Genomic DNA, 15,045 nt, shown 5'->3' on the forward strand with positions numbered 1-15,045 from the left:
TGTACTACCTTGGAAGACCTGAAAACTTACCAATTCCCATAACTAGCTCTGGAAATAGCAGCACACAAAACCTGAAGCTTAGGAGAGGGCCCCCTCCATCCTAAGAGCAGAGCCCAACTTTGATATAAAGTTAAAAGTCAAGAAATAAACTAGAAATTGAGCAAATAATTTTTTAAAACCTGACAATAGAAAGTTAATATGGCAATAGGGGATATCAGAACACAAACCCAGAAGAAAATGTCAAAACATCTACATGCAAAACCTCAAAGAAAAATATGAATTGTTCTCAAGAAAAACAAATCCTGGAAGATGTCAAAAGGGATTTGAAAAATCAAATAACAAAGTCAAAGGAAAAATTGGGAAATGAAATGTGATGCAAGAAAATAATGAAAAAAGAATCAAGGGCTTAGTAAAGAGGCACAAAAAATAGTGAAGAAAATAACACCTTGAAAAACAGGATAGGCCAAATGCTAAAAGAAGCAAAAAATCCACTGAAGAGAAATCATTAAAAAGCAAAATTGGCCAAATGGAAAAGCTCACTAAAGAAAGTAATTCCTTAAAATTTAGAATTGGACAAGTGAAAACTAATGATTCTATGAGACACCAAGAAAAAATAAAACAAAATCAAAAGAATGAAAAATAGAAAAAATGTGAAATATTTTATTGAAAAAACAAGGAGACATAATTTAAGAATTATGTGAAAGCCATGATTTTTTTAAAAGAGCCTAGATATTATCTTTCAAGAAATTATCAAGGAAAGCTGCCTTGACATCCTAGAATAAGAGGGTAAAAGTAGTTATTAAAAGAATGCACTAATCACCTCCTGAGAGACCAAAATGAAAACTTCCAGGAATATTATAGACAAATTCCAGAGCTCCGAGGTCAAGGATATACCATGGCAGGAAGCCAGAAATAAACAATTCAAATATCATGGAACCACAGTCAGGATAACAGAAGATTTAGCAGTTTTTACAGTAAAGGAACAGAGGGCTTGAAATATGATATTCCATAGAGCAAAGGAGCTAAGATTACAATCAAGAACAACCTACTCTACAAATGGGATGAACTCACCCAAAAATATGTACAAAATTAAGTGCTCTAAACCCCTAGAGGACAGGACTTACATATTGCCTGTCTGTGTGTCCCATGGCAACTTAAGCAAGGCAAAAATGGGACTTGCTTATCATAGACCTTTCATAGATATCTGTGGCTTTGGCTTAATTTAAAAGACAAAAACAACCATGGGAGAATAGAGTGAGATTCTGTCATTAAAAATTTCCATGGCAGAGGGGCAGCTAGGTGGCGCAGTGGATAGAGCACCGGCCCTGGAGTCAGGAGTACCTGAGTTCAAATCCGGCCTCAGACACTTAACACTTACTAGCTGTGTGACCCTGGGCAAGTCACTTAACCCCAATTGCCTCACTAAAAAAAAAAATTTCCATGGCATCATTTTGCAAAAAGGGACCATAGACAACAAAGTAATAACAATATTAAACATATACACCAAATGGTATTGTTTCCAAATTCTTAAAGGAAAAGTTAAATAAGTAAAAAGAGGAAATAGGCAGTAAAATTAATCTAGTGGGAAACTTCAACATTTTCCTCTCAGAACTAGATAAGTCTAACCAAAAATAAACAAGAAAGAAGTTAAGAAGATTAATAGACTTTTTAAAAAACATTAGATATGACAGACATTTGGAGAAAACTGAGTGGGAATAGAAAGGAATATACCTTTCTCTTAGTGGTACATGGCACCGACAAGAACATTTACCATGTATTAGGGCATAAAAACCTTATAACCAAATGCAGAAAAGCAGAAATATTAAATACATTCTTTTCAGATCATCATAATGCAAGAAATTATAATCAATAAAAGGCTATGGAGGGGCAGCTAGGTGGCCCAGTGGGTAAAGCACTGGCCCTGGATTCAGGAGTACCTGAGTTCAAATCTGGCCTCAGACACTTGACACTAGCTGTGTGACCCTGGGCAAGTCACTTAACCCCCATTGCCCCGCAAAAAAAAAACAAAAAACTATTTAAGATTGCTTCTTAGGGGGCAGCTAGGTGGCGCAGTGGATAAAGCACTGGCCTTGGATTCAGGAGTACCTGAGTTCAAATCCAGCCTCAGACACTTGACACTTAACTAGCTGTGTGACCCTGGGCAAGTCACTTAACCCCCATTGCCCCACAAAAAAAGGCTATGGAAATATAGATCTAAAACTAATTCAAAACTAAATAATCAAATCCTAAATAATGAGTGGGCCAAAGAACAAAATCATAGAAACAATCAATAATTTCTTTAAAGAGAATGACAAGATAATATTACCAAAATTCACAGGATGCAGCCAAAGTAGTATTTAAGGGCAAATGTATAACTCTAAACACATAAAAAAAAAACAGAGAAAGAGCAGATCAATGATTTGGACATACAACTAAGAAAAAACTAGAAATAAAATTAAAAATACCCAATTAAGTACCAAATTGAAAATACTGAAAATCAAAGGGGAGATTAATAAAATTGAAAGTAAGAAAATCATTGAACTAACAAATAAAACTAATAAATAAAACTAAGAGTTAGTTTTAGGGGGGAAGAGGGAACAAGAAAATAAAATATTGGTTAATTTCAACCACATTACCAGTATCAAAAATGAAAAGATACTAAAAAAACAAAAACAAAAACAAAAAAACAAAAAAAAAATGAAAAGATTTAATTCACCACCAATGAAGACAAGATTAAAGCAATTATTAGGGGCTATTTTTCCTAATTATATGCCAATAAATCTAACAATCTAAAGTGAAATGGATAAATATTTACAAAAATATATGTAAATTGCTCAGATTAACAGAAGAGGAAATAGAATACTTAACCCTATCTTAGAAAAAGAAATTGAACAAGCCATGTATGGACTCCCTAAGAAAAAATCATCAGGACCAGTTAGATTCATGAGTGAATTCTGTTGTTGTTCAGTTGTTTTTCAGTTGGGTCCCACTCTCCCATGACCCAATTTGGAATTTTCTTGGCCAAGATGCTAGAATGGTTTGCCATTTCCTTCTCCAGATCATTTTACAGATGTGGAAACTGACATAAACAGGGTTAAGTGACTAGCCCAGGATCATGCCACTAGTAAGTTTCTGAAGCCAGATTTAAAGTCCTAAGTATGAGTCTGCCTGACTCCAGGCCTGGTAATCTATCTACTATGCCACCTAGCTGCCCAAGAGAATTCCACCAAACATTTAAAGAACAATTAATTCTAATACTATACTAACTATTTGGGAAAATAGAAAAAGAAGGAATCCTACCAAATTCCTTTTATGAGAAAAATATGGAGCTGTTACCTAACCAGGAAGAGCAAAATCAGAGAAAGAAAACTATAGAACAATTTCCCTAATGAATATTAATGCAATAGTTTTTTTAAATAAAATAAAAGATAATAAAATAATAATAAAATATAATAAAAATAAAAGACTTATACCAAGAATACAGGGCCAGTTCAATATTAGAAAAACTATCAGTATAATTGATAACATCAATAACATTGGTTAATGTGACAAAAGGAAAATGACAAATGTTGGAGGGAGATATAGAAAAACAGGGACACTAATGTGCTATTCATGGAGTTGTAAACTAATATAACCATCAATATGGTACTATACCCAAAGGGATATAAAATGTGCATATACTACTACTAAGTCTATATCCCAAAAGAAAGATTTTTCTAAAAAAAAAGTAAAAGGACCTATATGTACAAAAATATTTATAGCAGCTCTTTTTGTAGTGGCAAAGAATTGGAAATTAAGGGGAGGACCATCAATTGGTGAATGACTGAACAAGTTGTAGTCCATGATTGTGATGGAATATTATTATGCTATAAGAAATGACAAGCAGGATTATTTTTAAAAACTAGAAACATATAAACTTATGCAAAATAAAATGAGCAGAACCAGAAGAACATTGTACATAGTAACAGCAATATTGTACTCTGGAGAAAATTGAATGGAAATAGAAAAGAATATGTATTTTTTTCTCAGTAGTACATGGTACCTACACAAAAATTAACCCTGTATTAGGTCACAAAAACCTCATAACTAAATGTAATTTAATGATCTAAGACAATTCTGAAGAATTCATGTTGAAAAATTCTATCCACCTCCAAAGAAAGAATTGATGGAGTCTGAATGTAGATTAAAACATGCTTTTTGTTTTTTAACAAAGCATACTTAAAAAAAACCAACTTTATTTTTCTTGGGATTTTTGTAGCCTGTGTTTTATTTCACAACATGACTACTATGGACATATGTTTTGCGTGACTGCACATGTATAACCTATATCAAATTGCCTGCCTTCTCAATGATGGGAGAAAGGGGAAGAAAGGAGGGAGAGAATTGAGAACTCAATGTTTTCAGGAATAAATTTTAAAAATTACTTTTACGGGGCAGCTAGGTGGCACAGTGGATAGAGCACCGGCCCTGGAGTCAGGAGTACCTGAGTTCAAATCTGGTCTCAGACACTTAACACTTACTAGCTGTGTGACCCTCGGCAAGTCACTTAACCCCAATTGCCTCACCCAAAAAAAAAAAAAATTACTTTTACACATAATTGTGTAATGATTGGAATGATGCCACCTACTGGAGACTTACTATAGGAAAGCTCCACCATGAGGAGAATGCCTCAGAGGGCAAGGCCATGTGGCTTTTCCTTGGCATCAGGAAGTAACGTTTGCACATGAGTACTGTCCACCAAGGCTACCAGCCAATCAACTTGAGAAGCCTCCCATTTTCTGGGAGGGGACAGGAAGGAGGAAGGAGGGCCTGTGAGGAGAGGTCTGTCTCTTTTTGGGTTCCTGAATTTATGGTGGTGGTGGCGGCAGCAGAGGACTTCACAGGAAAAATTGAGGAAAGATAGGATTGCCATGCTGTTGGAATTCTGTTCTCAATCTTTCTCTTTCTATCTTTCAATAAACCCTTAAAAACCTAAACTCATTTTATCAGTGATTTTAGTCAGTTTCCCCCAAAACTGGGGGAACAGATTAGAACTCACGTTTAGAATCTTAAATTACAATTGAAAAAAAATATTTTTAAAGAGTATAGCTTTATTGTCTACACTAAAAAACCAAATGGATGAAGGACACCTATAGTTATGACTACAATATGCAGTTAGTTGGATCACCCATAGAGCTGCACCATCATGTACAGAGATGCTGTAAATAGACAACAAATGCTTACTGTATACACCGTGCTAGGGGATTGGGATACAGAGACAAAACAAAGCAACATCTTCCCTCAAAGAGTTTACATTTTTATCTCCTTGATGCTAGCAACATCTTCCTTTAGAAATGAATTTTATTTGTTCCTGATCCTTTACTCCTCCTATTTACTTTTTGGGGGGTGGGGCGGGGCAATGAGGGTTAAGTGACTTGCCCAGAGTCACACAGCTCTTAAGTATCAAGTGTCTGAGGCTAGATTTTAACTCAGGTCCTCCTGAATCCAGAGCCAGTGCTTCATCCACTGTACCACCTAGCTGCGCCCTCTCCTATTTACTCTTACCCAACATATTCAATCAGTTCCCAAACCTCCTTGATTTTTCTTCTGTAGCATCTCTCACAATTGTCCCCTTTGCTCTTTTCACCCAGACACAATTGTAGTCCAGGTTTTCATCATCTCTTACCTGGAATAATACAATGGCATCCTAAATGGTACTTCCTGCCTCTGACCTACCCCACCCCCACCCATCCATCCTTCACACAGCTGCCAAAGTGGTTTTCCTAAAACAAAGAGCCAAGTCCCTCCCCTACTTCAGAAACTCTAGGGGCTCCCTATTACCTTTAGTATCAAACACAAATGCCTCTGTCTGGCATACTCTCCTTTCACACTCTGTGGTCCAGCCAAATCATCGGTCTTAACTGTTCCTCACATGTAACTCTTCATCTTCTGTTTTGGTATTAGCTATCCTCCCTATTCACCTCTGTCTCTTAGTATTTCTAGTTTCCTTCAAAATTTATCTTAGTACCACCATTTGCATGAAGTCTTTCCTGATCCCCATTGGTTTTAGATCCTTCCTCCCTGAAATTACCTTTATTTTAAATGTTTTGTGTATATCTCTCTATATGTACCAAATCTCCCACAATAGCATATAAGCTCCTTATGGAGAGTGATTATTTCATTTTTGTCTTGGGATTCTCATTGACCAACACAGTGCCTGACACCTAATAGGTGGTAAATAAATGCTTGTTGATTGATTCACCAGTTGATGTCATATTTTAAAATAACATATTGTGAACATGTAATTTATTTCCTGCAACTCAATCAGCCCTTAGTTATAGCTGTTTCTTTGTTCCAGCTTATGACCAGATTCATCCCTCAGCCACCGTAACAGACATGATTCCAGGAAATAGTCAAATGAGGACTAGATGGCTGAGTGAGTGGAATTCTGGACTTTTGAGTCCAGAAGACCTGAGTTCAAATATGATCTCAGATACTTCCTAGTTATGTGACTTTGGGCAAGTTACTTAACTTCTCTGCCTCAATTTCCTCATCTGTAAAATGAGGATAATAACAGCACTTCTCTCATAAAGTGGAAATGAGGATCAAATGAAATAAACCATGAAGGGCTACATAAATGCTCCAGATCTATTGAAGAAGGTACATGGTTAGTTTGGTAATACTGGTTTTGTCTTTCAACAAGATGTGACAGTAAAGTAATGAGACTGGCCCCAAACAACAAACCTAAACTTACTCATCCAAATGACTGCTATCCCTTTAGAAAAAGTACCTTGGAAAACCCTATATTGTTTGAAACAATAAATCCCTCATTTAAAACCTTTTTTTTTTTTTTTGGTAAGACAATTGGGGTTAAGTGATTTGCTCAGGGTCACACAGCTAGTAAGTGTCAAGTGTCTGAGGCTGGATTTGAACTCAGGTCCTCCTGACTCCAGGGCTGGTGCTTTATCCACCTAGCTGCCCCTAAAACCTTTTTTTTTTTTAAATTAATAAAGTATTTTATTTTTTTCCGTTACATCTTTTGTTTATATAAGCTTTACAATTTCAGATTTTTCTCCCTCCCTCCCCTCCCTCCCCCCTACCCTAGACAGCAGGTAATCTGATATAGGTTTTATATATATATATATATATATATATATATATATATATACACACACACACACACACACACACACACACACACACACACACACACACAATAACATTAATCCTATTTCTGCCTTAGTCATGTTATAAGAGAAAAAAATCAGAGCAATGATGGAAAACCTCAAAATAGAAAAAAAAAAAACAACAGCATCAAAAACAAAAGAAATAGTATGGTTCATTTAGCATCTATATTCCACAGTTCTTTTTTTTTTTTCCTGGATTTGGAGATCCTCTTCCATCACGAGTTCCTTGGAACTCTTCTGTACCATAGCACTGGTGAGAAGGATATAGTCCATCACAGTAGATCAACACTCAATGTTGATGTTACTGTGTACAATGTTCTTCTAGTTGTGCTCATCTCACTCATCATCAGCCCACGCAAGACCCTCCAGGTTTCTTTAAACTCCTCCTGCTCATCATTTCTTATAGCACAATAGTATTCCATTGTATTCATATACCACAACTTGTCCAGCCATTCCCCAATTGATGGGCACCCCCTCAACTTCCAATGCCTTGCCACCACGTAAAGAGCAGCTATAAATATTTTTGTACATGTGGGTCCCTTTCCTCCTTCCATGATTTCTTTGGGAAAAAAGACCTAAAAGTGGTATTGCTGTGTCAAAGGGTATGGACAGATTTATTGCCCTTTGGGCATAATTCCAAATTGCTCTCCAGAATGGTTGGATCAGTTCACAGCTCCACCAACAATGGATTAGTGTTCCAATTTTCCCACAGCTTCTCCAACATTTATTATCTTCCTTTTTTGTCATTTTAGCCAATCTGATAGGTGTCAGGTGGTACCTCAGAGTTGTTTTAATTTGCATCTCTCTAATCATTAGAGATTTAGAGCATTTTTTCATATGGGAATAGATAGCTTTGGTTTCTTCATCAGAAAACTGCCTGTTCATATCCTTTGACCATTTCTCAATTGGGGAATGACTTGGATTCTTATAAATTTGATTTAGTTCCCTATATATTTTAGAAATGAGGCCTTTATCAGAAGTACTAGCCACAGAAATTGTTTCCCAGCTTTCTGCCTCCCTTCTAATTTTGGATGTATTGCTTCTGTTTGTACAAAAATTTTTTAATTTAATATAATCAAAATAATCCATTTTGCATTTTATAATATACTCTATCTCTTGTTTGGTCATAAACTGTTGTTTTTCCTTTCCAAAGGTCTGATAGGTAGACTATTTCTTTCTCTCCTAATTTACCTATGGTATCACCTCTTATGTCTAAATCGTGTATCCATTTTGACCTTATTTTAGTATAAGGTGTAAGATGTTGGTCTATGCCTAATTTCTGCCATACTATCTTCCAGTTTTCCCAGCAGTTTTTGTCAAATACTGAGTTCCTATCCCAGAAGCTGGAGTCTTTGGGTTTATCAAACACTACATTACTAGTGTCATTTACTACTGCATTTCCTGAGCCTAGACTATTCCATTGATCTACCACCCTATTTTTTAGCCAGTACCAGATAGTTTTGATGACTGCCACTTTATAGTAAAGCTCCAGGTTTGGTACTGCTAACCCACCTTCCTGTGAATTTTTTTTCATTATTTCCCTGGATATTCTTGATTTTTTGTTTTTCCAGATGAATTTTGTTATTATTTTTTCTAGTTCTATAAAATAATTTTTAGGTAGTCTGATTGGTATGGCACTGAATAAGTAAATTAATTTAGGCAGCATTGTCATTTTTACTATATTAGCTCTGCCTATCCATGAGCAATTGATATCTTTCCAATTATTTAGATCTGATTTGATTTGTGTGCAGAGTGTTTGGTAGTTGTGTACATAGAGTTCCTGGGTTTGTCTTGGCAAGTAGACTCCCAAGTATTTTATATTATCTACTTTTACTTTAAATGGAATTTTTCTTTCTATCTCTTGCTGCTGGACTTTGTTGGTCATGTATAGAAATGCTGATGATTTATGTGGATTTATTTTATATCCTGCTACTTTGCTAAAGTTGTTAATTGTTTCAAGTAATTTTTGAGTTGATTCTCTAGGATTCTTTAAGTATACCATCTTATCATCTGCAAAGAGTGATAGTTTTGTTTCCTCCTTGTCTATTCTAATTCCTTTAATTCCTTTCTCTTCTCTGATTGCTAAAGCTAACATTTCTAGTACAATATTAAATAATAGGGGTGATAATGGACATCCCTGTTTCACCCCTGATTTTATTGGGAAGGCCTCTAATTTATCTCCATTGCATATAATACTTGCTGATGGCTTTAGGTAGATACTGTTTATTATTTTAAGGAAAGCTCCCCCTATTCCTAAACTCTCCAGTGTTTTTATTAGGAATGGGTGTTGTATTTTGTCAAAAGCTTTCTCTGCATCTATTGAGATAATCATATGATTTTGGTTGGTTTTCTTATTGATGTGGTTGATTATGTTAATAGTTTTCCTAATGTTGAACCAGCCCTGCATTCCTGGTATAAATCCCACCTGGTCATAGTGTATTATCCTGGTGATCACTTGCTGTAATCTCCTTGCTAATATCTTATTTAAGATTTTAGCATCAATATTCATTAGAGAAATTGGTCTGTAATTTTCTTTCTCTGTTTTTGCTTTGCCTGGTTTTGGTATCACCACCATATTTGTGTCATAAAATGAATTTGGTAGAACTCCTTCTTCACCTATTTTTCCAAATAATTTGTATAATATTGGAATTAATTGTTCTTTAAATGTTTGGTAAAATTCACCCGTAAACCCATCTGGCCCTGGGGATTTTTTCTTAGGGAGTTCATTAATGGCTTGTTCAATTTCTTTTTCTAATATGGGTTTATTTAAGGATTTTATTTCCTCTTCAGTTAACCTGGGCAGTTTGTATTTTTGTAAATATTCATCCATTTCATTTAGATTGTCAAATTTGTTGGCATACAGTTGGGCAAAATAATTCCTAATTATTGATTTAATTTCCACTTCATTGGTGGTAACATCACCTTTTTCATTTCTGATGCTGGCAATTTGGTTTTCTTCTTTCTTTTTTTTAATCAAATTAACCAATATTTTATCTATTTTATTGGTTTTTTCATAAAACCAGCTCTTAGTTTTATTGATTAATTCTATAGTTTTTTTGCTTTCAATCTTATTAATTTCTCCTTTGATTTTCAGGATCTCTAATTTAGTATCTAATTGGGGATTTCTAATTTGTTCTTTTTCTAGCTTTTTAAGTTGCATGCCCAATTCATTAATCTCCTCTTTCTCTTTTTTATTCATGTAAGCATTTAGAGCTATAAATTTTCCCCTAAGCACTGCTTTGGCTGCATCCCATAGATTTTGGTATGTTGTCTCATTATTGTCATTCTCTTGGATATAGTTATTGATTGTTTCTATGATTTGTTGTTTGACCCATTCATTCTTTAGAATGAAATTATTTAGTTTCCAATTGATTTTCATTCTACTTTTCACTGGTTCTTTCTTACATGTAATTTTTATTGCATCATGATCTGAAAAGGATGCATTTACTATTTCTGCCTTTCTACATTTGACTATGATGTTTTTGTGCCCTAATACATGGTCAATTTTTGAAAATGTGCCATGTACTGCTGAGAAGAAGGTATATTCCTTTCTATCCCCATTCAATTTTCTCCAGACATCTCTCATGTCTAACTTTTCTAGTAATCTATTCACCTCTTTCACTTCTTTCTTATTTATTTTTTGGCTAGATTTATCTAATTCTGAGAGGAGGAGATTCAGATCCCCCACTAGTATAGTATTACTGTCTAATTCCTCTTGTAACTCATTTAACTTCTCCTCTAAGAACTTGGATGCTATACCACTTGGCGCATACATATTTAATATTGATATTATTTCATTATCTATAGTATCTTTAAGCAAGATGTAATTTCCTTCCTTATCTCTTTTAATGAGATCTATTTTTGCCTGTACTTTGTCTGAGATAAGGATTGCTAGCCCTGCTCCTAAAACCCTTTTTAAAAATCAACTTCTCAACCAAGGACACATCCCTTTGAATTATTTGTTTCATTTGGAGCCATGTATAATATAGGTGATCCAATTGAAATATCATTTGGGGTCTGCAATGAGATGTGACTATAAGGTCTAGAGCAGACATAATGAGGAATTATTCTGACACTCACAAATAAATGCAGTTAAGTTGCAGCAGTAAGGCAAAGATGGGAACAGGACAATGGGAATGTAGGGGGAGAAAACTTGGTAGTCAAGATCTCGTGATGAGAGGAACCTTAGGGACAAACCATGCTGAGATTTGAGGGAAGACAGATACCAGGTTTCCTCTCCATGAGCAGAAGGAATTAACCAGTGTCCCCTCATGAAAGGCTCATGATTAGGATGATTTGCCCCAAGTAGGCATAGTCATCTTCAGAGAGGAGGCCCTAGAGGGGGTGTGAAGGCTATATAGAACTTCTGACAGGGAGGAAGCTCAGACCTCTGATGTCTGGCAGAGCATTCCACCATATTTATAGCATTAATCATAAGCAGTTCTCACTGAGAAGTTCTAACAATGTTCAAAACAATGGCCACATTATTGGAATATATAACTTCCCAAAATATGAAGGACCACACTCATTTGGGCAGTAAGATAAATAAATTTCATTATTTGATAGTCAACTTCATATAAACAGATAACAATCTTTTTTCTAGACCCTAAGCCTTTACAAGGAGATCTGGTATATTCATATATAATTGGATGCAATCTGACAAGCATTTAAGTTCCTACTAAGTGACAGACATGAGGATACAAATACAGAAAAAGAAACAGCCCCTGCACTTGAAGACATTGCATTCCATTAGATGTTTCTACAATCTTTAAAGGCATTATAAAACAGGTTATTTTCTTAATCAATTTAAATACTACCCCCATAAATTGTTTATGTATTCCAATATATGTTCACCCTCAGCTTGAGAAAGTTTCAACTTCTATGAATATATTTTGCATATTCATTCTCTGTCACGTTCTAGCTTCAAAAAGAAACATTTTATAGAAAGTCCTTTCTATGGTCTAGTATGTCTCCAAAGGTACAGAATAATAGAGAAGTCAAGCCTCATCATTCAAGCCTCATCATTCAAGAACAAATGATTTCCTCCAATTTAGCAGAAAGAAAATTTTCTGAGGATAATTCTTTCCTTATTGGATCAATTTGATGTATTTTAGCTCCTTCAAGCTATATCACAGTCATGGAGGTTTTAGAAGAAGAAAGAAATTGGCCACGGGTAACTTCTAAGTGACTACATTCATGGCATAAATATGCTAATTAAAACAGCATGTTCCTCCTCTCAGTAGTGTAAGACAAATACTAGGAATTGTACATGAAAGTGGCAAACAATTAAACAAAACCTCTAAAAGCAGCTAAGGCATGAATTCATTTTTTTGTAATTGGCTTTAAGTCTCATAATGATAGTAGATATCTCCATTTGAAAATTCCAGTTAAATTTTCACATTTTAACTGTCTATCTGGGAGATTTTTCTTCATCTGTACCTGCCCAACATAATCTCTCATTCTTCCTAACTGGGGGAATTCTCCAGGAAAGAAAGAACCATCCAGAAAATAAAATCTGTTGCCATTTTAAAGATATTAAACTTGAGTGATATTTATTATTTCATTTTTTAAAAATGAATTACTAGAGGGGGGCAGCTAGATGGTGCAGTGGTTAAAGCACCAGCCCTGGAGTCAGGAGGACCTGAGTTCAAATCTGGCCTCAGACACTTGACACTTACTAGCTGTGTGACCCTGGGCAAGTCACTTAACCCCCTATTGCCTGCAAAAAAAGAAGAAAAAAAAATGAATTACTAGAGTAAAAATTTAATTTTCATGTCAGAAGTAGTTCATATCAAATAGTTTTTCCCCAATTGTTTTGTTCGGTCATTATTTTTAATAAAATATTCTTTTTGTCAACATATTTTCAAATATAATTTATTCATAGACAATGACTTTTATCAGATTGGGCATACTCTGGAATTAGACTAAAAATGTAAAAATGCTGGGTCAAACATCTCAAAAATAAATAACCATCTGTTTGGGGAAGTGAAGCTTAGGGGCAAAATATGGACTTAATTATAGGTAACTCATGTGGAAGTATTTTTTTAATGCAAAGCGTTTTGAAAGGCAAGAAAGTTTTTGTTTGTTTTGTTCTGGATTATTTTTTAAATAGTGTCTATGCTGCAGGGCATTGAAGCCCACATGCAGGCAGAGACAGAAGCTATTGCCGTTCAGGTGAAAAAAAAATGTTTGACATTTTCAAACTGGATTTATTTTTCTATAAATTATGTCCAAGAAATGTTTTTAAATACCCAAGAAAGGTATTTGTGTAGTGTGTGGAAATGAATTAGATACTAATGAACAACATTAGAAAAAACTGGATCTTGCCGTTGGCTTAATGGTTTCACTTCTCATGAATTCTGCCATCCAGAATAAGAGCCTACAAGATACTAAAAGATAGCATACCTGAAATATCTGTGCACTCACTGTCTTGGCTGAATGACATTTGTTCATTGTCTTGGCTCAGAATGGCAGTTGGACAGAAAGATAGATATTATTTGGGTTTTTAAGTTTTAAAAAGGATCAATGGGGATATTTAATTTCTTCTAAATAATATTTTAAGTCTTGAAGGAAAACAAAATACACTGTAGTGGCTGCCTATCTATTTTTCTTTGAATGAGTCAGCTGCGGTAGGCAATGAGGAGGGAGAAGAGTAAAACTGACTGAGACAATGAAGATGAATCTGTGGGGTTCAGTACTTATAATAAAAGCATGAATCCCTTCTGCAAGTGCCTAAAAGGTGGTTACTCTACTCAGAGTTTTCCAATGACTCACTCCCTCCTAAGGTACACATTCCAATTTTCAGACAACTCTAGTTCCTAGGAAGATCTTTGTATTTATACCAAGCCTACCTGTCTATAGCCTCCATGCATTAGTATCACTCATAGCTTTAAAAATACATGAAATAAGCAACCATTATCAGCTTGATGTGATTTAATGGGCTCTTCCTGGTTATCTCCTCACTTCCCTGCAGTCTGCAGCTCTTCTCTGGCCATCAAAGACAGGGCCTTTCATCCCCTGAGTATGTAGGTGAGTTTTTGCCTTATCTTGTTGGGGGCCTAGGCTTCCAGGTCACCTTCTGGTCATTTCTTCTTCACTTTGCCCAGTGTGAGTAAATCTCGCCTTCCCAGCTTATTTCTAATATTCCTTTCTGTGTTGTCTTCCCCTATTGGAATATAAACTCCTTGCGAGCAGGAACTAACTTTCTTGCTTATATTTGAATATCTGGCACATAGAGCATCTGGAACACAGGAATCTTAAATGCTCTTTGTATTTATCCAACATCTACCTTTCTATAGCTTTCATGCATTGGTACCATGTATGATGGCTTCAAAAATACATGAAATAGGGGCAGCTAGGTGGCACAGTGGATAAAGCACCAGCCTTGGATTCAGGAAGACCTGAGTTCAAATCCAGCACTCAAACACTTACTAGCTCTGTGACCTTGGGCAAGTCACTTAACCCTCATTGCCCTGCTGAAAAAAAAAATACATGAAATAGGCCATCGTTATCAGCTTGGTGTGATTTCATGGGCTTTGGGGAAGATTTCCTTAACTCAAAATATTATCTGCAATGCCCACATTATTCATTTAGAGGAAATGTAATGTTGTGCTTGGAAGGAGGTAGGGGGTGCATTAAGCTATAATTTACCCATAGATCAAATTAATTTTCTAGATAAAATAGTATCATAGGGAAGAAAAGGACCTTGAAGAAATGGAGAATTAATTCTGATGAGTTTGAAGGAGACATCTCGTGGAGGAGGCTTTGGTTTATGGAGCAAATGGTTATAGGTAAGGACATCATTCAGCCTCATCATCTCATCATCATAGCAGCTAATATTTATATAGTGCTTACTATGTGCCAGGCACTGTGCTAAGCA

The sequence above is a fragment of the Dromiciops gliroides genome, chromosome 3 (genome assembly GCF_019393635.1).
Source record: "Dromiciops gliroides isolate mDroGli1 chromosome 3, mDroGli1.pri, whole genome shotgun sequence".
In the NCBI taxonomy this organism is placed as follows: Eukaryota; Metazoa; Chordata; class Mammalia; order Microbiotheria; family Microbiotheriidae; genus Dromiciops; species Dromiciops gliroides.